General features: G+C 37.4%; 1 long non-coding RNA gene across 1 annotated transcript in view; it reads right to left on the bottom strand.

Moving 5' to 3' along the window:
- LOC123942488 overlaps window positions 1–21,404 on the bottom strand; it is a 158,138-nt gene that overhangs the window by 86,479 nt on the left and 50,255 nt on the right. Inside the window, exon 3 of the long non-coding RNA XR_006818429.1 lies at window positions 16,351–16,457. This is a non-coding gene — a long non-coding RNA (uncharacterized LOC123942488). The remainder of the gene's footprint in view (window positions 1–16,350; window positions 16,458–21,404) is intronic.

Raw genomic sequence — 21,404 nt, 5'->3', positions numbered from 1 at the left:
TATTCCCCAAATGGCAGAGCTGGTGTCAGATTCCTGGAGATGTTGTGTGGAAGAGAATAATAGGTGTCTTGCAAATAGGAGGTACTAAAATATTCTGTGTGCTTTTCATATACTAAAAATTTCAAAAAGTCAAACTTTTGCTAGGGCAAAAGACTGCAACGGGAAAATTCTCTAAAATCTTAATTCAAGCTAAGATTTATTCCCCAGAACTCAACTCCTACTTTCAGCTTATTTCAATCATATTCTTTTTATGCCCCCTTCTTCAACCCCAAGTGGGGAAACTGATCAAACACATTCTGCACATACCACTAAGCCCACAGATTCAGCCTCCCAGCTGCAGCACTAACCTCACAAATTCACAGACCATCTCCAGTTTCCAAAAGTGGAGCAGCTTTCTGGATTAGAGCACTACACCGGACACACCCACTATTCTCAGCTTGCCTGACTTTCACATCTCTGTCTTATAATCACTGACACCATCTTTCTGTCGAATCAGACTATTGGATAAAATGGATTCCTGTTTAATTGAAAGAGTTTTCCTTCTGTACTCTTCTATTTCCCCACCATCTCCCCCCCCCCACACACACACATACATACACACAGATCACAATTTTATCTCTGTATCCAATACTGCTTTACATCAGTTGCCCAATTTCTCTGTCACAAGGTGGCTGGGACATCATCAGGTTTTCAGTAGAAAATGAACTGCCTTTATGTAGTCTGTGTGTGAGGAGTTTGGCAGATGAAAATTCAGAAATGCTGCCAATGAGGCAAATGTTTAATCCTGGAGAAAGCTCTTTACACGGACATAGTTGACGTAGAGGAAAGGAAACCACAAAACAACAGGGCAATAACATTAAAGACTGGTTTACACACACCAAAAGAAGAGGAAATTCAGAGCTAACTTCCACATCCCTTCTTATAATTTATCACAACAGGATGAAATATGCAGCTGGTGTTTCCTTTATGGGACTGGAAAAAGAGCAGAAATTTCAAAATCAGATGAACACAAATGGAGTAAAATATCTGGTTATTCTTTGTACCTTGATAGTTATCTTCCATTTAAGGTTCTCATAATACATTTGCAACAATTAGCCTTCCTATTTCATAGCTGAGGAGAGTAACTAATCCCTTCAAACACACTGAAAATCAGAACCACAAAATTGAATTGCAACTTTTTTCTCACAAACTATTACAAAAGTCACTTTCTGGAAAGCATACTTTTCTCAAAAAGAAACTGGCTTTTATTTTAAAGTATTCAACCAGTCGAATAAATCTATAAAATAGATTATTGCAACAATAGCAATATGTTTTAAACCAAATTTTATTTCATATGTAATAATTTGAAAATGATTTGCTAACACTTCTTTTCCTTTCCCACCTCACCTTCTAATTCCAGAGAATCAATAGATTACAAGGCATAATCATATCTATATTCTGAGAATGACTTTTTATTCTTTTTAGTCAGACTAAAAAATCATAAAACATTGTCCTAAGTCCCTTATACAGAAAAATAGCTTAAACAGTTCAGATAAAATTCATATCTATTTAAACAAGGTATGTACATGTATATACATGTTGGGAGTTTCATTTGATTTGTTCTAAGTAATGTTTAAATTTCTACTTTGATGAATTGTGAGAGAGTTTCCCCCATCTAGCCCAAGATCCTCTGTTTCTTTTTCTATTAAATGTGTAATTTCTATTTCTATAGAAATGTGTATTTCTATTAAATGTGTAAATCAGAACCTGAATTTTTTGAACCAGCCCACCAAGTTTATGCCCATAGAAACTGTACTGAAGTCAGCGCTTCTGGGACAGAGATTTACGTAGAGCAGTTCCCAGCAGCAAAGTTAGAAGAGAATTTGGGTCACAGTCAAGGAAGGGGTCAAGAGCCTTGGCATGAGACTGTGCCAAGTCTGATCAGGAGGGGCCAACAAGACCTCTGAAGAGGAGAATGTGAAAAGTTAAAAGGCAAGAGGAAAAGAAGGGCAGAAATCACAGACGATCAGGAAGTGAACCCTTCCTATGCAACAAGGCCAGCCAGTTAAGAAGGGAGAGTGAGGGTGAGAATATTGAAAAGATGCCCACATTCCCATTTGGGTGCAGCCAGATGACTGACGGTGGTATGCGCATGCACGTGCGCGAGCACGTGCACACGCACACACCCACACACACACCAAACAAACAAAACACAAATAAAAACCAGTCATCAGAAGCAAATAGGTCCAAACAGTGCTGAATAAAAGTCAGGTAAAGGTCAGTAAATATTCACGTGGAAAAAACCAATTTTTTTTAATACTGCTGATTCGCTATGCAGAATAAAGGTAAAATAAAGACATTTTTTCAATTAGAAGAAAACCAAAAGAGCTCACCACTAGCAGACAAGCATCAAAGGATTTATAAAGGGTGGTCTTCTGGCAAAAGGAAAGTGGTCCCAAATGGAAAGATGAAGATACAAGTAGGAATAAAGCCCATTAAAAAATGGGATGTTGGGGCGCCTGGGTGGCTCAGTGGATTAAGCCGCTGCCTTCGGCTCAGGTCATGATCTCAGGGTCCTCGGATCGAGCCCCGCATCAGGCTCTCTGCTCCACAAGGAGCCTGCTTCCTCCTCTCTCTCTGCCTGCCTCTCTGCCTGTTTGTGATCTCTCTCTCTCCGTCAAATAAATAAATAAAATCTTTAAAAAAAAAAATGGGATGTTGATCAACTTAAATGATTACTGACTATCAAAAAGAAGAACCATGGTGGGATTAAGCTCAGACCTCAGGAAAACATGGGATGCAGGGAACAGGATAAAATCAAAGGAACTCTCAAGAAGGATGATGAAGAGACATTCCCAGGACGGTAGCTACACTGGAATGAGAGAGCTATACTGGAATGAGAGAGCAGTTAACTAAGATTGGAACAATGTGATATAGGCCCACATATTTCCTTTTCATCATGAATTGAGAATGCCTGCCTGAGCCAGACCAGACTTTTATCTGAGTAAGTTACAGCTCTCCATTCCATGTGCCACAGCCTAAAGCAGCTCAAAACATTTAGTTCACTTCCCAGAAGCATTCCGCTTTGATTTGCTCCTGAGAGCTGGAGGTAAGCTTAGAAGCACAGCAGCAATGGTTAGTGTAGAAGCAAAAAATAAAGAGCAAATTACTCCCCCACGAAACATTTTTACTATTAAACATCTAGAACCTAGCCCGTAACACAGTCCTGCTTACTGGCCCAATCCCAGTGTACCAGCCCAGTGTTTTCCAGGATCCACTCGGGATCTTGCCCAAAGACTTCTCCAGAGGAGATGTCTTGTAAACTTTCAGGGAAGATAAAGCCGGATTGTGATCATAGAGTTCTGTTCACTCGTCTTTTCCCAGAAACATCTCAACATGGTAGTATTATCCTTTCCCTACACAGCTAGGTTCGTGCTTGCTACCATTTTCCAATAGTAAGCAATATGTTGTGTAGTGATAAAATATATAACAGGTAAATCTATAAGGAAGCACAAGAGAAAATAATTTTTAAAACAGCAGAACAATGGTTACCTCTGGGAAACAAGGAAACACATATAACTGGGGAGAGGATCACAAAGGATTTTAAGGTTCTGGTAATATACTTTTTTAAGATTTTATTTATTTATTTATTAAGAGAGAGACACAAAGAGACAGTGAGAGAGAGCACAAGCCAGGTAGGAGAGGGAGAAGCAGACTCCCTGCTGAGCAGGGAGATGGACCCACATAGGACTTGGTCCCAGGTCTCATGATCTGAGCTGAAAGCAGACATTTAACTGACTGAGCCATGCAGACATCCCAGTTCTGGCAATATTTTTATTTCTTAATCTGGGTGATGAATAGTCATGTTCATTTTAATAAAAATCTTACATTGTTTCCATCAATTCTGTACACAGCTAAAAAATAAAAAAGAGTCACATGACTCTGTATACCTCCATTTCTCTTTCATCAACCCAAACCTATAGTACAGTATTTCTCTTCCCCTTCTCTGGAACCCTGCCACCACCATGGTCTAAACCACCCCCATCTCTTGCCTGGTATATGAAAGTTTCCTAATTTGTCTCTCTGCTTCTATCCCTGTCCCCCTATGTTGTGTTTTTCACACAAAAGCCAGAGTGATCTTTTTAAAGCCTAAGTTGGATCTTGTCACTGCTGCTCAAAACCTCCCAGGCTCCCATCCAACTCAAAGAAAACCATGGGGTACAAGACTCTCTGCTTTCATCTGCTGGCTCACCTCTTCCATCTCTAATCACACTAGTTTCCTTATCACTCCTGAATGCACCCAGCACACTCCTACCTCAAAAGCCCGTTTTTTCATCTCAAGATATCTGGATAGCTCACTCTTCTTTTATTCAGACATCTGATCCATCACTTCTTGTCAGAAAGGCGTTCCCTAACCATGTATTCTTTTTAAATATTATTCCCCTGGTTTGCTTTATTTTCGTCTTAGAACTGATTAACATAAGACCCATGTATTTGCTTGTTTCTTTATTATCTTCTTTTCATAACTAGAATGTAAGCCCCCTTAGGCCAGAAACTTTGTCAGTTTTGGTCACTGTGAGTGGTATCTGGTAACATAGTAGGAGTCCTTTTAGTATTTGTTGAACAAAAATGAAGGATATTCCTTTATTTATCCACCTTAATCTAATCTCCACCAAATTTCCCAACAAGTCCTAGTTTTACTGGACTTTCTTTTCTTTTCTTTTGGGGTCGGGGGGACTGCTCAGAGACCTTGACTGTGATTATGGTCCTCATCATTCATTGAGAAGCCTAAATAAACCATTTTCTTTTCCTTGGCTTCAAACAACAGCTGCTGCCTGCAGGCTTGAGATGGAAGACAAAACTAGTGGAAGGCCTTGTAGAGAAAAGCTAACAGGTGAGATCTCTGCTTAACCCAGCTTAGGTGACAGTAGAACAGGAGAAGAATCTAAGTACAATATTCCGAATACTCTGTTCTTCAAAGCTGAGGCCCAGAGGACAGAAGCTAGCTCAAGGATGCTGGCGAAGGCTCACAAAACTGCCCAGCTTGGCAATCAACCCAAAGTTCCTTCCAGAAAAGCAAATTTATCCACAGCTTCTATGGCATTATCCAAATCTCTCCCCTGGAGGGTTTTCCTCTTTCCTTGCTGAGCACAGCAGTAGGCACTTTTGCAATGGTCTCCCAGGCTTGTGCAAGAATGAAGATGGCTTCCTGTTCCTCGAGGGTTACTTTGGGTCTGCCTTCACCAACACTTTAACTCTTGCCAGAGGCAGCCTGCAGCTACCAGCCTGATAGCTACTCTGACTGGGCTTGGGACTGCAGGCTCCCCCTGGGCCCCTCCTCCTGCTCCCCCTGCAGCCCCCTTGGCTTCCTGTTTTATAGGTCGCTGCCATCTGGCTAGAGTGCGCTGCGCCCGGGCCGCCCTTGATCGGACTTTCTTATTTTCCACTCAGGTTCTTAACAAATGATCACTGAAAGCTGACCAATAGCATGTCAAATAAATGACTTGGGCAAAAATTGCAAATTCACAAAAGCAAGAGACTGTAAAGAGACTGGTGAGCTTTGAAAAACCCATATCTGGATTATATGCTGTTTAAGAATAAAAATAAATAGAGCATAAAAAATATAATAGGGGGAAATAAATACAACTATGAACCACGCTTGGAATGTGTCACTGACTTCAGTTTAAATCCACACCTCTAGGGAAAGGGGTCATTTAGGTTAGAGAATAAGAAAAGACATACCCGGGGCGCCTGGGTGGCTCAGTGGGTTAAAGCCTCTGCCTTCGGCTCAGGTCATGATCCCAGGGTCCTGGGATTGAGCCCCGCATCGCATCGGGCTCTCTGCTCAGCAGGAGCCTGTTTCCTCCTCTCTCTCTGCCTCCTCTCTGCCTACCTTGTGATCTCTCTGTCAAATAAATAAAATCTTTAAAAAAAAAAAAAGAAAGAAAAGACATACCCTCAAGCCATACCCAGCCAATAACTATATGTAAGTGACTATGAAAATAAACAGGAAGAAGAGGAAGGAAGAGTACTTGAGGTTTAAATTGCAACAAATTTTAATACATCTAGTTGATATCATAGACTACTGCAAACAAAGTAAATTTTAAGAAAGGATTCACAGCCGTATTGGGAAAAAATCAAAGTTAATACTACATTTATTACTATATCTGTTTTCTTTATTTTTGTCTTTTTCCCCCCAGTAGAAAAGTTCATCCTGAAATTTGAATTAGTTGGCTTTTACTAGACCAAAAATTTTACTCAAGTTCTGTTGAAGACAGATAAGCAACCAAAAATGATACCGTTTACTCAGTTCAACAGGAGACAACCAGTGAAAAAAAATTTTTTAAGGTTCAAGTATTTTTTTTTAAGAATTTATTTATTTATTTGACAGACAGAGATAGCAAGAGAGGGAACACAAGCAAGGGGGTTGTGAGGGAACACAAGCAAGGGGGGGTATGAGAGGGGAAGCAGACTCCCCACTGAACATGAAGCCTGATGCAGGGCTTGATCCCAGGACCCTGGGATCATGACCTGGGCCAAAGGCAGACGCTTTAGGGCTGAGCCGCTCAGGGGCTCCAAGTTACAAGTATTTCTTGACATAATACAGCTGGATTGCAAGCACTAATTAAAACCTTGACTACTTTTCCACTATGTTCCATAATTTTGATATAGGTTAGTATGTCTTTTGGCAAATGTTTTAAAAATTCAGATTTTTCCATTAGGAACATAAAATTCATTACCATCATTTAGCCATATTTCCTCCCCCATGACATTTCTGTTTTAATATTAACATGTAAAATTTTCAATTTTAGGAAACTAGACAAATAATTTTTCATCTATCCCTTTATAGTGAAGATAATTTTTAGGGTTAGTAAAAAGATAACATATATATACTATTTTAAAAACAGCTCCTGGCTGCTACTGGGTTCTAGTAGAGATGAGCATCTGATTGTGAGTCAAGAGATCTTAATTTTAACCCTGCCTCTAGCAATAATAACCAGTAGTCCTATCACGTTGGAAAATCATTTAATCTTAATGTATCTCTGTTTTTTTCTCATCTATAAGAGGGCCAGATAAGGACTAAGGTATGCTCCATCTTTAAAATTATATGAATCCAAATACAATTGTTTTGTTTGGCATGGTTTGATGCATTCCTAATCTGAATCTATACAATTATAACTATATATGACCCCAACAACAGAGCCCAAATTACATGGAGCAAAAACTATCAGTACCAAAGGGAGAAATTCAACAATGAGAGTTGTAGGTTTCATTATGCCACTTTCAAAAAAGGGTAGGCCAACCAAACAGAAGATCAGCAAGGAAATAGAAGGCTTGAATAACATTTTAGGCCAACTAGACATAATGTATCTAGAAAACACTCCATCTAACAATAGCAGAACACACATTCTTCTTCTCAAGAGCAGATAAAACATTCTTCAGAACAGACCATGTATTAAGCTATAAAACAAGTCTCAATATATGTAAAAGGCCTGCAATTATACAAAGTATGTTCTCTCTCAGGGAGAGAGAGATGGCTCTCATCTCAGAGTGAGAGTGGCTCAGATGGTTAAGCATCTCCTTTCAGCTCAGGTCATGATCCCAGGGTCCTGGGATTGAGCCCCACATTGGGCTCCCCACTTGGTGGGGAGCCTGTTTCTCCCTCTCCTTCTACTGCTCCCCCTTGCTTGTGCTCTCTCGCTCTCTCTGTCGAATAAATAAAATCTTTTTTTTTTTTTTTTAAGTATGTTCTCTGGCCATGAGGAAGTAAATTAGGAATCAGTAACAAAAGGAAATTTGGCAAATTAACAAATATGTGGAAATTATAAGTTTGTTGAAAATATGTGGCAATTACAGTACACGCCCAATCTTTTTTTAAAATCTCAGCTGCCTTTTCTTTGCAGAAATTGACAAGCTAAAACTCATAATATTCAAACAATCTTGAAAAAGTATAACAAAGTTGGAGGACTCAGACTTTCCAATTACAAAACTATGAATTCACCACAAAGCTACAGTAATGAAGACTTTCTGGTATTAGCATAGGATAAAAATATAGATCAATAAAGTAGAGTAAAGAGCCCAGAAATACAAAAATTAATTCAAAATGGGGGCACCTGGGTGGCTCAGTGGGTTAAAAATTAACTCAAAATGGATCAAAGTCTCAAATGCAAGAGGTAAAACTATCAAAATCTAAAAGGAAAACAGGGGGCTAAATCTTCATGTCCTTGGATTGAACAATGGTTTCCTAGATATGACACCAAAAGCATAAGTAACCAAAAAAAAAAAATAGATGATTTCATCAAAATTTAGGAATTTTTCCTTCAAAAGAAACTATCAAAAAGTGAAAAGATAAACAACAAGGTGGGAGGAAATGTTTACAAATCATACACCTAAAAGTGGTTCACTTTCTAAAATATATAAAGAACTCTTACCACTCAATAATACAAGATAACCTAACCCAATTAATAAATGAGCAGAGGATTTGAATAGACATTTCCCCCAAAATATACACAAATGACCAATAAGGACATGAAAAAAATGTTCAATATCCTTAGTCATCAGAGAAATGGAAACCAAAACCACCATAAGACAGCACTTCACAACCATCAGATGGTTATAATAAAAAAGATAATAACAAATGTTGATGAAGATGTAGAGAAATTGGAACCCTCAAACACTGGTGGTGGGAATGTAAAATAGTGCAGTTACTTTAGAAAACTATTTAACAGTTCCTCAACATGTTAAACATACAGGTATCATATGACTCTACAACTCTACTCCTATGCATATACACACAAGAGAACTGAAAACACATGTTCACACAAAAACATGTACATGAATGTTCATTACAGCATTACTTACAATAACCAAAAAGTGGAAACAACACAAATGTCCATCAACTGATGGGAGGCTAAACAAAATGTGATATATCCATAGAACGGATATATTTTGTAAAATGGATGGAAATACTAATAGGTGCTACAAGATGGGTGAACCTTGAAAGAAACAGTCACAAAAGGTCATAGATTATATTATTCCAAATATATGAAATGTCCAGAACAGGCAAATTGATAGTAACAGAAAGTAGATAGTGGTTGCTGAGGGCTGGGTGAGGACAAGAAAATGTGGGATAACCACTAATGGGTATTTTGGGGGGAATGAAACTGTCCTGGAATTAGATAGTGATAATAGTTGCACAACCTTCTGAATATATTCGGAACTACTGAACTCTTCACCTCAAAAGGGAGGACATCATGATATGTAAATTAAACTTCAGTTAAAAAAATCCAAATCTGCAGAGTAACAAGTTGTGTAAAATGCACTACATTCTGGGGTGTCTTCGGCTGTACATGCAGAGTGGAGGTAAAGCAAAGAGGGCAGACAGGTGGAGGTATGTTGCTAGAAAACAAACAACATCAATATTATTTTTCCTTCTGGCAGAAAAGTTTTCATACACCCATGACAAGGAGGTTAGTGACTATATCCAAAACTGATACAGATTGTGAAAAACAAAGTGCCTTGTACTTACATATGCTTTTTTGGGGGGAAGGGGGGGAGGGCGGTTAAGACCAAGAAACATAAGGAGTTTCAATTCCTACATCACACATTTTTTATTGAGCCAACACAAGTCTGGGATAGTTATATTTAATTTAAAACCTGTGCCCCTCCTCAATCAGGTCCTTCAGCCAAAGATGTACTGTGACATTTTCCTGTCCTAGTTACCATATCTTTTTAAGCTGAGAAAAAAGGCTGTCACCAAAAAAGAGAAAGTTTAAAAAGACTTTATATTTGAAAGTTTCTACTTTGATTTTTAAAAAATAAAATTTCCAATAGCTTTGTTCTTTTACTGTAAAGAAAATACACACCATTTCAGGATAGTAGTTACCTCCAGAAAGAGAGGGAGAGAGAAACAAGAGGCAGAAGTTGGGGGTGGCAGGGGAGGGGCTCTATCCTTTAACATTGTGCTTTTATAAAGACAGAGAGAGCGCTAAAGCAAAGTATTTGCATTTAATTTTAGTGATAGATATATGGGCATCTGTTATTTTAGTTTTTGAACTTTTTGGTATGCTTGAAATATTTTTAAAATATTAAAGACTTAAAAGTTTATAAGAACTATTTTCAAATTATTTTGTATTAAAACATGATATACTCACCACTGTAGTAATATTTTCTCATCATAAACACATTTTATGCTTTTTAAAATTAATTAAATTAAATTTTTAATTTTGTCTTATTTTTTCATCATGACAAGTGTACTCTGTAATCCCCATCTTCTATTTCCCCCATTCCCCTTACCCTCCACTCCTCTGGTAACCATCAGTTTGTTCTCTGTAGTTATGAGTCTGTTTCTTGCTTCATCTGTCTCTCCCTTTTTTCCCCTTCATTTGTTTTGTTTCTTAAATTCTGCATATGAGTGAGATCATATGGCATTTCACTTTCTCTGACTAACTTATTTCACTTAGCATTATACTCTTTAGCTCTATCCATGTTATTGAAAATGGCAAGATTTCATTCTTTCTTATGGCTGAATTTTATATATATATTAATTATATATCTAAATATATATATATATACAATGGCTGAATTATATATATATATCAATTATATATCTATAAAATATATATACATATATATGTATATATATATAATCTTACCTCTTCATTATCCAATTAATCTATTGATAGACACTTAGTCTGCTTCCATAGTTTGGCTATTACAAATAACGCTACAATAAACATAGGGATGCATATATTCCTTTGAACTAGTGTTTTCGTATTTTGGGGGCAAATATCCACAAATGTGATTCCTTGATCATAGGATAATTTTATTTTTAATTTTCAAAGGAATGTCCATATTGTTTTCCAGAGTGACTGCTCCAATCTGCACTCCCACCAACAGTGTGAGAGTTTCCTTTTCTCCACATCTTCACCAACACTTTTGTTTCCTATGTTTTTTTATTTTAGCCATTCTTACAGGTATGAGGGGATATCTCATTGTAGTTTTGATATGTATTTCCCTAATAATGAGTGATGTTGAACATCTTTTCATGTGTCTATTGGCCACCTGTATGTTCTGTTTGAAGAAATGTCTGTTCATATCTTCTGCCTGTTTTTTAATTGGATTACTTATTTGGGGGGCATTGGGTTGTATCAGTTTTTTATATATTTTTGATACTAACACATTATCTGATATGTCATTTGCAAATAGCTTCTCCCATTCAGTAGATTGCCTTTCAGTTTTGTTGATCATTTTCTTCATCGTGCAGAAACTTTTTATTTTGATGTAACAATATTATGAAAACCTTTATGCCAACAAATTGGACAACTTGGAAGAAATGGATAAATTCCTAGAAAGATAAAACCCACCAAAACTAAAGCAGAAGAAATAGAAAATTTGAACAGACCCATTACCAGCAATGAAATTGAATCAGTAATCCAAAAACTCCCAAAAAACAAAAGTCCAGGACTAGATGGCTTCACAGGTGAATTCTACCAAACACTTAAGAAGAGTTAATACTCATTCTTCTCAAACTATTCCAAAAAAATACAAGAGGAAGGAAAACTTCCAAGTTCATTCTATGAGGCTAGTAGCACCCTGATAACAAAACCAGATAAAGAGACCACAGAAAGAGAATTACAGGCCAGTATCTCTCATAAACATAGATGCAAAAATCCCAACAAAATATCAGCAAACTGAATCCTACAATATATTTTAAAAATCATACACCATGATCAAGTGGGATGTATTCCCAGGATGCAAGCATGGTTCAATATTCACAAAACAATCATGATACATGATACATGATACATGATACATCACATCAATAAAAGAAAGGATAAAAATCACGTGATCATTTCAATAGACATAGAAAAAGCATTTGACAAAGTACAAAATACATTCATGATAAAAATCCTCTGCAAAGTAGGTCTAGAGGGAATATACTCTACATAATAAGGGCCATATATGAAAAACCCACGGCCAACATCATATTGAATGGTAAAAAACTGAGAGCTTTTCCCCTAAGGTCAGGAACAAGACAAGGATGTCCACTCTTACTACTATTATTCAACATAGTACTGGAAGTCCTAGCCTTAACAGTTGGACAACATAAAAAAAACAAATAAATAAAAGGCGTCCAAATTAGTAGGGAAGACATAAAACTCTCACTGTATGCAGATGATATACAACTATATATAAAAACCCTAAAGACTCTACCAAAAAACTACTAGAACTGATAAATGAATTCAATAAAGATAGGATAGAGGTGGCGTGGGTGTCTCAGTGGTTAAAGCCTCTGCCTTTGGCTTGGGTCATGATCTCGGGGTCCTGGGATCGAGCCCCACATCAGTAGGGCTCTCTACTCAGTGGAGAACATGCTTCCCACCCCACCCCCCTTGTGATCTTTGTCTGTCAAATAAATAAATAAAATCTTAAAAAAAAAAAAGATATAGGATACAAAATCAATGTACAAAATTAATCTGTTGCACTCCTATACTCTAATAATGAAGCAGCAGAATACAAAATTAGGAAAACAATCCCATTTGAAATTGAATCAAAACCAATAAAATATCAAGTAATAAGTTTAATCAAAGAGATAAAAGACTTGTGATCTGAAAACAATATAACACTGACGAAAGAAATTCAAGAGGACACAAAGAAATGGAAAGACATTCCATGCTCTTCCGTTGGAAGAAGAAATATTGTTAAAATGTCTATACTATCCAAAGCAGTCTATAGGTTTAATGCAATACCTATTTAAATACCAACAGCATTTTTCACAGAACTGAAACAAATAATTCCTAAAATCTGTATGGAACCAGAGAAGAGCTAGATTAGACAAAGCCATCTTATAGAAAAGCAAAATTTGAGGTATCACAATTCCAGACTTCAAGTTATATTACAAAGTGGTAGTAATTAAAACAGTATGGTACTGACATAAAAATAGACACATTGTTCAATGGAATAGAACCAAAAACCCAGAGATAAATCCACAATTATACGGTCAATTAATCCTTGACAAAGGAGGAATGAATACCCAATGAGAAAGGACACTTCAACAAAAAGTGTTGGGAAAACTGAACAACTACATGCAAAAGAATGAAACTGGACCATGTGCTTACACAGTACACACACACACACACACACACACACACACACACTTCAAAATGTATTAAAGACCAAAATGTGAGACTTAAAACCATAAAAATCCTTGAAGAGAGCACAGGCAGTACCTCTCTGCCATTAGCCATAGCCATATTTTTCTAGATCTGTCACCTGAGGCAAGGGAAATAACAGCAAAAATAAACTACTGGGAATCCTTAATTTTATTTAAAAAATTTTTCTTCCCGTAGTGAATAATTACTAAATATTACTATACTCTGGCACACAGTCCTTAAAAATACATTCAATCAGCCATGAAACATTTTGTTCGGGACCTATCAACGCACCATGTGCCAAGTGCTATGAAACAAAGTGGTCATGAGACAAAGATAAATAAGATGAGGTCTCCGTCCTCAAAAAGCCCTTGGCCTAGTGGCTAATTCAGACCACTGAATGAATAATCCCAATACAATTCAGTAAAGGCTCTGAAAGATATATGCACAGGAAGGGAGTGAAAAACAAAATCATCACATGTACTCCCCGATTCTCCCTGATGAGTTAACACTGGATACATCAATCCAGTGGGGAAAGGAAGGAGAAGACAACAAAAAGGTTTATTTTATCTAGCATAAGGACACAACCCACGAAATGTAGGCCACAACAATTTTTCCCTCTGTAATTTTTAAGACTTAATTTTATACAGTTATTTCAATCAAATTCACTTAGCCAACTATGACATTTCTGCACACTTGTACTAGGAAAACTTTCATGGCTAACATTTATTTTTTACTACACGGAAGTCACTGTGCATGGGTTATTTCATTAAATCTTCATAAAGTCTCTGGGAGATAGGTGCTGTTATCATCCCCACTTTACAGAAGAGAAGAATAACTAGAAAACTTAGAGTAACTAGAAAATTTGTCCAGGTTTGCAATTCCAATTAAACAGAGCCCTTAACCATCTGTTCATGCTACATCAATGTCAGTTATATAAGAGGAAAATAAAGGATCCATAGAACCCTCTGTTAGCACAGAGAATATTTTCATCATGATGCTTGAAATTCCATCCAATTTTTAAGATGAAAAAAGCCCTTGAAATTATTTGGCTTATTATATCTTAGTAACAGAGTGCTTATATGTTTAATATTTAACTCTGCAAAGTGTGCAAAAGAGAAACCAATCTAATAGCATTCATTTCCCATGATCGAACAACTGGATTTGGTTCTGGTCAATTAAAATGGTCTGCCCAGGACCCTCAACAGGATGGTGATTGATGTTAAGAGCCCTTATTGAGACCTACTGGCTGCTTTAAAAAGAAAAGGCACAAGGATCCCATTTCTTAGTGCTGTCTGGACTAGGGGGACACAGTACCATTGGCAACCAGCAGGGTGTTAGGGGGAAAAAAAAAAGAAAAGAAAGGCATGTATTATTTAATAGAGATCAGCTGCTCAAAAGACACTTATCAGAACCCCTTTGTTCCCAAGGCTGGGAGGATCTGCCACAGACTCACCAAACAACAAGGACTGCAAGCAGCATCACACAGAACTACATCAGAAAAACACATCAGAAACTACCCAGGAGCCCAAGGGCCCAGGGAGATAGCCCAAGAGCCGAGTAGGAGTGCAGACAGAATGATTGTCTGAACAGCTCTCCAAGGTTGCATGATGCCAAACTCCTGGGACAACAGGGGTGAGAGGCATCAGGGCTGCCAAAAGAACTGTTGCCATTAAATGAGGCCGGGATAAAAGGGCTACGTGGCTATATTTTTACTGTTTTAATGGGCTTTAGCTCAGGTCTGGCCTAAGTGGGCTCCTGTGTTTCTCAATGACCCAGCCACCTGGCAGACTGCACCCTCCCGAGAACACTTCTCATCCCATCAAGAGTGCGAACAAACTTGGTTGATCCTCCTCCAGAGAGATCTTGGCAATCACACAGCAGGTTATGCCTCCCACACAAAAGTATTTCCTTGTATACCAGTGACCTTTGCTTCGACCCCTTGCTTCCACCTCTGCCTACCTTCCTCAGACACTGTGTTACATATGACATTGCTTTGTGGGCTCGGGAGACATTCTTTATTATTTGACTGAGGTTATGGGTCACCACAGTGACACTGACAGTCCTCAAAGAGGCCACGCTAAGGTTGAGGGGGCATCCAACTCCTGCCAATTCACTTCATTGGAAACAGTGCATAAAGCAGAAATTCTAACTGGGTGTCCTGGCTTTGAAGCTTACTAGTTTCTCTCTTTTCCCTTTTATAAGAACACAAATTAAACAGAAGGCTAATGCTGCTAGTTTCAGAAGGCAACATTCAAATAGTAACTTACCGAAACAAAGTGACCTATCCACAGGGACAACTATCCAACTATAAAAAGCATAAAAGCACTCAGTCTGAAAATGCACATGGCATTGTAAGTTTCAAGTTGAACTAAATATTTAATTTACATTTTCTATTTAAAATGCTGAAACCTACCAGAGATAACTAAGGTCAGAATTTTAGGTGCTTACTTGTATGGCACAGCTGAGAAAATGATGCTTTGTATATTCAACAATCTCAGAGACAATAGACCCCCAAGTTTGGGGTTTCTTATAAAGACAGCTTTTCTGTAATGGCTTAGGATTCCATGTGGTTGTGATATTTCCAGAATGAAGGACTAAGTCAATCCTGATGAAATTTTGAAAGATGCCACTATGTCTAAATGTTTCAAAGCCAACACTTCAACTGCTAAATCATTCCCTCTGTTTTAAAGGAGTGATTATTTGATTGGCAAAGGGGGTGGAGAGAAACCCTTCACCAGTAATGCAGATGGGCACATCATCTCCATGATTACATATGAAAGAGGATGGGATCTGGGGAAAACCTCCTGATTCATTCAGACACACAAATCATCCAAAGGAGGGGGTTACCCCATTTTCTCTTGAACTCTAGTAGGAAATTTCCCATGCCATAATTGTATTTGTTATAGTGCAATGATCAAAGTCAATAAATTCCTCCATCCATCCCCATTCAGGGAAACCATATGGCATTACTAGGAGAGTCACATGCAAGGCCGGTTTGTCATATACATGATTGAATACCCATGGGGAAAAGGAACACTGAAGAGAGCAAAAGCATTTAAAACTAAAACACGAACTCCAAGAGACACGCTGATATATACTCTACTTCTTAAGATCTCAAGTGGCAGGTCTGTAAAGAAAACATACTGCAATATGATCATGAAAAAAAAAAGAGAGAGAGAACAGATTCCTGAAAACAATAGGTGACTTCACTCACCAGCTGTGCACACAGACCAGTGAGGTCTCGGTCGGAAGTTAGCACTTCTAGAAGGCTAGTATGTCCATTCTGAAGTCTGTTGATTATCAGTCTTATTTTCTGGTGCTCTGTTTGGTTACAAGAGAGGGAAGGGGAGGGAAAAGAAGGGGAGGGGAAGGGAGGGGAGGGGAAGGGAGGGATGGGGAGGGGAGAGGAGGGAGGAAAAAAAGAAAGGAAACAGAAACTGTTTGGTAATATGCCCCAAGAAGTAGGAAATTGAAGAAAGAACTTTCACTTTTTCATCTTATATACCCTTTTTACCATTTTATATTTTTTCTTTTAAATAAACATGTAAACATGTAATTTTTTAAAACTAGTTTGTAAAACATCATCTGTAGCTCACATTTTTCTTTTTTATTATTGAAGTACAATTTATATGTAATAAAATACACTGATTTTAAGTGAACAATTCGAAGACTTATGACAAACAGTTAAGACTGCATACACAGTCTTACAGCAGCTGTCATAATCATGATAGAACATTTCTATCACTCCTAAAATTTGCTCCTACCCCTTTGCTTCTAATTCCATAACACTATCCCTGGGTCCTAGAAACCACTGATCTGCTTGCCTGCTTGCTTCCTTGCTTGCTTTTTATTGTTACATTAATCACCATACTCACTGACCTGTTTTGTATTATTAGTTTTGCTTTTGCAAGAATTTACCATAATCATATAACAAAATCATATAAAATTTTGCCTCTGCCTTTTTTTACTTAGCATAGTACTTTTAAAACTCATCTATGTTAGATTCTTAGCTTCTTTGGTTAGGTTCCTAGGAAAGAACCTAGATGTCCATCAACAGATGAATGGATAAAGAAGATGTGGTATATATACACAATGGAACACTATGCAGCCATCAAAAGAAATGAAATCTTGCCATTTGCGTCAACATGGATGGAACTAGAGGGTATTATGCTTAGTGAAATAAGTCAATCGGAGAAAGACAACTCTCATATGATCTCCCTGATATGAGGACATGGAGATGCAACATGGGGGGTTAGGGGGATAGGAGAAGAATAAATGAAACAAGATGGGATTGGGAGGGAGACAAACCATAGATGACTCTTAATCTCACAAAACAAACTGGGGGTTGCTGGGGGGAGGTGGGGTTGGGAGAGGGGGAGGGGGTTATGGACATTGGGGAGGGTATGTGCTATCGTGAGTGCTGTGAAGTGTGTAAACCTGGCGATTCACAGACCTGTACCCCTGGGGATAAAAATACATTATAGGTTTATAAAAAAAAAAATTGGAAGGGGAGGCGAACCATAAGAGACTATGGACTCTGAAAAACAACCTGAGGGTTTTGAAGGGTCGGGGGTGGGAGGCTGGGGGAACAGGTGGTGGGTAATAGGGAGGGCACGTATTGCATGGAGCACTGGGTGTTGTGCAAAAACAATGAATACTGTTATGCTGAAAAAAATAAATAAATTAAAGGAAAAAAATATTCATCTATGTTATTGTATGTATGTATAAGTAGTCTGTTCCTTTTTACTGCTGAGTAATATTTCATTGTGTAGACACACCACAATTTGTAAATCTATTCACCAACTGATAGACATTTGAATTCATTTTGATCGTTGACTATTTCAAATAAAGCTATTTTGAGTTTTCAAGACAAGTCTTTCTGTGGACATTTGTTTTCATTTTTCCTTGGTAAGTACCTAGGAGAGGGATTACTATGAAAGATGTTTTTCATTGATTTTTCCTCTTTTTTTCTTTCATTTATTTCTGCTTTAATCTTTATTATTTCCTTCCTCTATTTACTCTGTGTTTAATTTTCTTATCTTTTTCTAGTTTCCTAAAGTGGAAGCTTAGATCATGGATTTGAGAACTTTCTCCCATCCAAATAGAAATTAATGCTTCAAATTTTCATTTGAAGAATTGTCTTCATTCCATCCCACATGTGTTGCTATACTCTGTCTCTCTCTCTCTCTCTCTTTTTTTTTTCAGTTCAAAATAATCTCTAGCATTCTTTGTAATTTTTTCCTTGGCCCATGACCTGTTTTTTTTTTTTTTTAACTATGTTGTTTAATTTCCAAATCTGAAGATTCCTCAAATAGCTATCCTTCTTGTATTGATTTCTCTTTAAAACCATTATGACTAGAGAACATACTTTGTATAATTTCGATGTTTTTTTAACTTATTGGGATTCAGTTTATGGCCCAGAATATAATCTACCTTGGTGAATATTCCACATGCACTTGAAAGGAATATTTATTAGGTCAATTTGGCTGATAGTGTTGTTTAGCCCTCTATTCCTCACTAATTTTTCTGTCAATTCTATCAACAAAAAGAACTATTAAAATCTACAACTATAATTGTGAGTTTGTCTTGTTGTCTTTTAATATCTATCAGATTAATTTCATACATTTTGAAGTTCTTTTATTACATGCAGTAACATTTAGGCTTGTTAAGTTCTCTTGATGGACTTACCTCTTCATCATTATGAAATGTCCCTATTTATCCTGGTATATTACTTACTCTGAAATTTACTTTGATATTAATAGAGCAACTCCAACTTTCTTTTGCATGGAATATCTATATATTTCCTTTTATTTTTATATTATCTATGTCATTATATAATTTTTAAAGATTTTATTTATTTGTCTGAGAGAGAACATGAGTGGAAGGGAGGGGCAGAAGGAGAAGCAGACTCCCCGATGGGGGGCTCGATCCCAGGACCCTGGAATCATAACCTAAGCCAAGATCAAGAGTTGGACCTAGGGGTGCATGGGTGGCTCAGTGGGTTAAGCCTCTGCCTTCAGCTCAGGTCATGACCTTAGGGTCCTGGGATCGAGCCTACATTGGGGTTTTCTGCTCAGCGGGGAGACTGCTTCCCCCTCTCTCTCTGCTTGCTTTTCTGCCTACTTGTGATCTCTGCCTGCCAAATAAATAAATAAAATCTTTTTAAAAAAAAAAAGTTGGACCTTAAGTAAGCCACCCAGGCACTCCATTTGTGTCTTTATATTTAAAGTGGGTTTCTTTATAGATTTTGGATACCAGCCCTTTATTTGATACATCATTTTCAAATATCTTCTCCCATTCTGTAAGCTATATTTTAGTTTTATTGAGTCTTTCCATTGTTGTGCAAAAGTTTTTTTATCTTGACGAGGTCCCAATAGTTCATTTTTGCTTTTGTTTCCCTTGCCTTTAGAGATGTGTCTTGCAAGAATTTGCTGCGGCTGAGGCCAAAGAGGTTGCTTCCTGTGTTCCTTAGGATTTTGATGAATTCCTGTCTCACATTTAGGTCTTTCCTCCATTTTTAGTTTATCCAATGTTCATAGCAGCAATGTCCACAATAGCTAAACTTGGAAGGAGCTGAGATGTCCTTTAACAGATGAATGGATATGGTTTATATGTACAATGGAATATCACTCAGCCATCAGAAAGGATGAATACCTACCATTTACATCAAGGTGGATGGAACTGGAGGGGATTATGCTAAGTAAAATAGGTCAATCAGAGAAAGATAATTATCATATGGTTTCACTCATATGTGGAATATAAGAAATAGTACAGAGGATCATAGGGGAAGGGAGGGAAAAACTGAATGGGAAGAAATCAGAGAGGGACACAAACCATGAGTGACTCTTAATTCTGGGAAACAAACTGAGGGTTGCAGAAGGGGAGGTGGGTGGGGGGATGGGGTAACTGGGTGATGGGCATTAAGGAGGGCACATGATATGATGACCACTAGGTGTTATGTGCAACTGATGAATCATTGAACACTAAAGCTGAAACTAATGATGTACTATGTGTCAGCTAATTGAATTTAAATAAATAAATAAAGTGGGTTTCTTATAGATGGCATATAGTTGAGTCTTAGTTTTTTAATCCAAGATGACAATATCTGACTTTTAATTGAAATATTTGGACCTACATTGTACAATATGGTAGACATTGGCCATATATGACTATTGAGCACTTGAAATATGGCTATTGTAAATTGACACGTGCTTTAAGTATAAAATACACACAAGATTTTGAAGACTTATTCTTATGTGACAACAAAATAGAAAGTATCTTTTTTTTTAAGATTTTATTTATTTATTTGACAGAGAGAGAGATCACAAGTAGGCAGAGAGACTGGCAGAGAGAGAGAGAGAGAAGCAGGCTCCCTGCTGAGCAGAGAGCCCGATGTGGGACTCGATCCCAGGACCCCGAGATCATGACCTTTGCCAAAGGCAGCGGCTTAACCCACTGAACCATCCAGGTGCCCCCAAAATAGAAAGTATCTTAATAATATTTACTTGACTATATATTGAAATGACAATGTTTTAGATATTTGGGGTTAAATAAGTTATTAAAATTAATTTCACTTTATTCTTTATGTGACTAAAGAAAAATTTAAATTATAAATGTGGCTCATATTATATTTCTATATAACAAAGCTAGTTTAAACAATTTACATTTAATATCATTATCAGTGCATTTGGGTTTAAATCTACTCCATGAATTTTTTAAGACTTAATTTTTTAAGTTCACAGCAAATATGTGGAGAAAGTTGAGAGATTTCCCATATGTCCCCTGCCTCCATACATGCATGCATAGTTTCCTCCATTATCACCATTACTCATTAGAAATGGTACATTTGTTCCAGCTGATGAACTTACACTGACACATCATAATTGCCCAAAGCTGAGAGCTTACCTGAGGGTTCGGTCTTGGTATTATACATTCTATAGGTTTGGACAGTAATATAATAACATGTATCCATCATTATGGTATCATATAGAATATTTTAATTGCCCTAAAAATCCTCTGAGCTCTGTCTATTTATCTGTCTTCAACACTATCCCCTGGAAACCACCGATCATTTTACCGTCTCCATAGTTTTGCTTTTTCTGGAATGGAATACAGTCAGATTAGCTTCTTTCGCTTCATAATAGGTATTGAAGGTTCCTCCATGTCTTCTCATGACTGGATAGCTCATTTCTTTTCAGAGCTGAATGATATACTGTTTTTAGATGTACCACAGTTTACCCATTCATCTCCTGAATAATATCTTGGTTG

Source organism: Meles meles, chromosome 5, assembly GCF_922984935.1.
Source record: "Meles meles chromosome 5, mMelMel3.1 paternal haplotype, whole genome shotgun sequence".
NCBI lineage: Eukaryota > Metazoa > Chordata > Mammalia > Carnivora > Mustelidae > Meles > Meles meles.
Note: the sequence above shows the minus strand (reverse complement) of the source record. Positions and strands in the feature narration are given on the sequence as shown.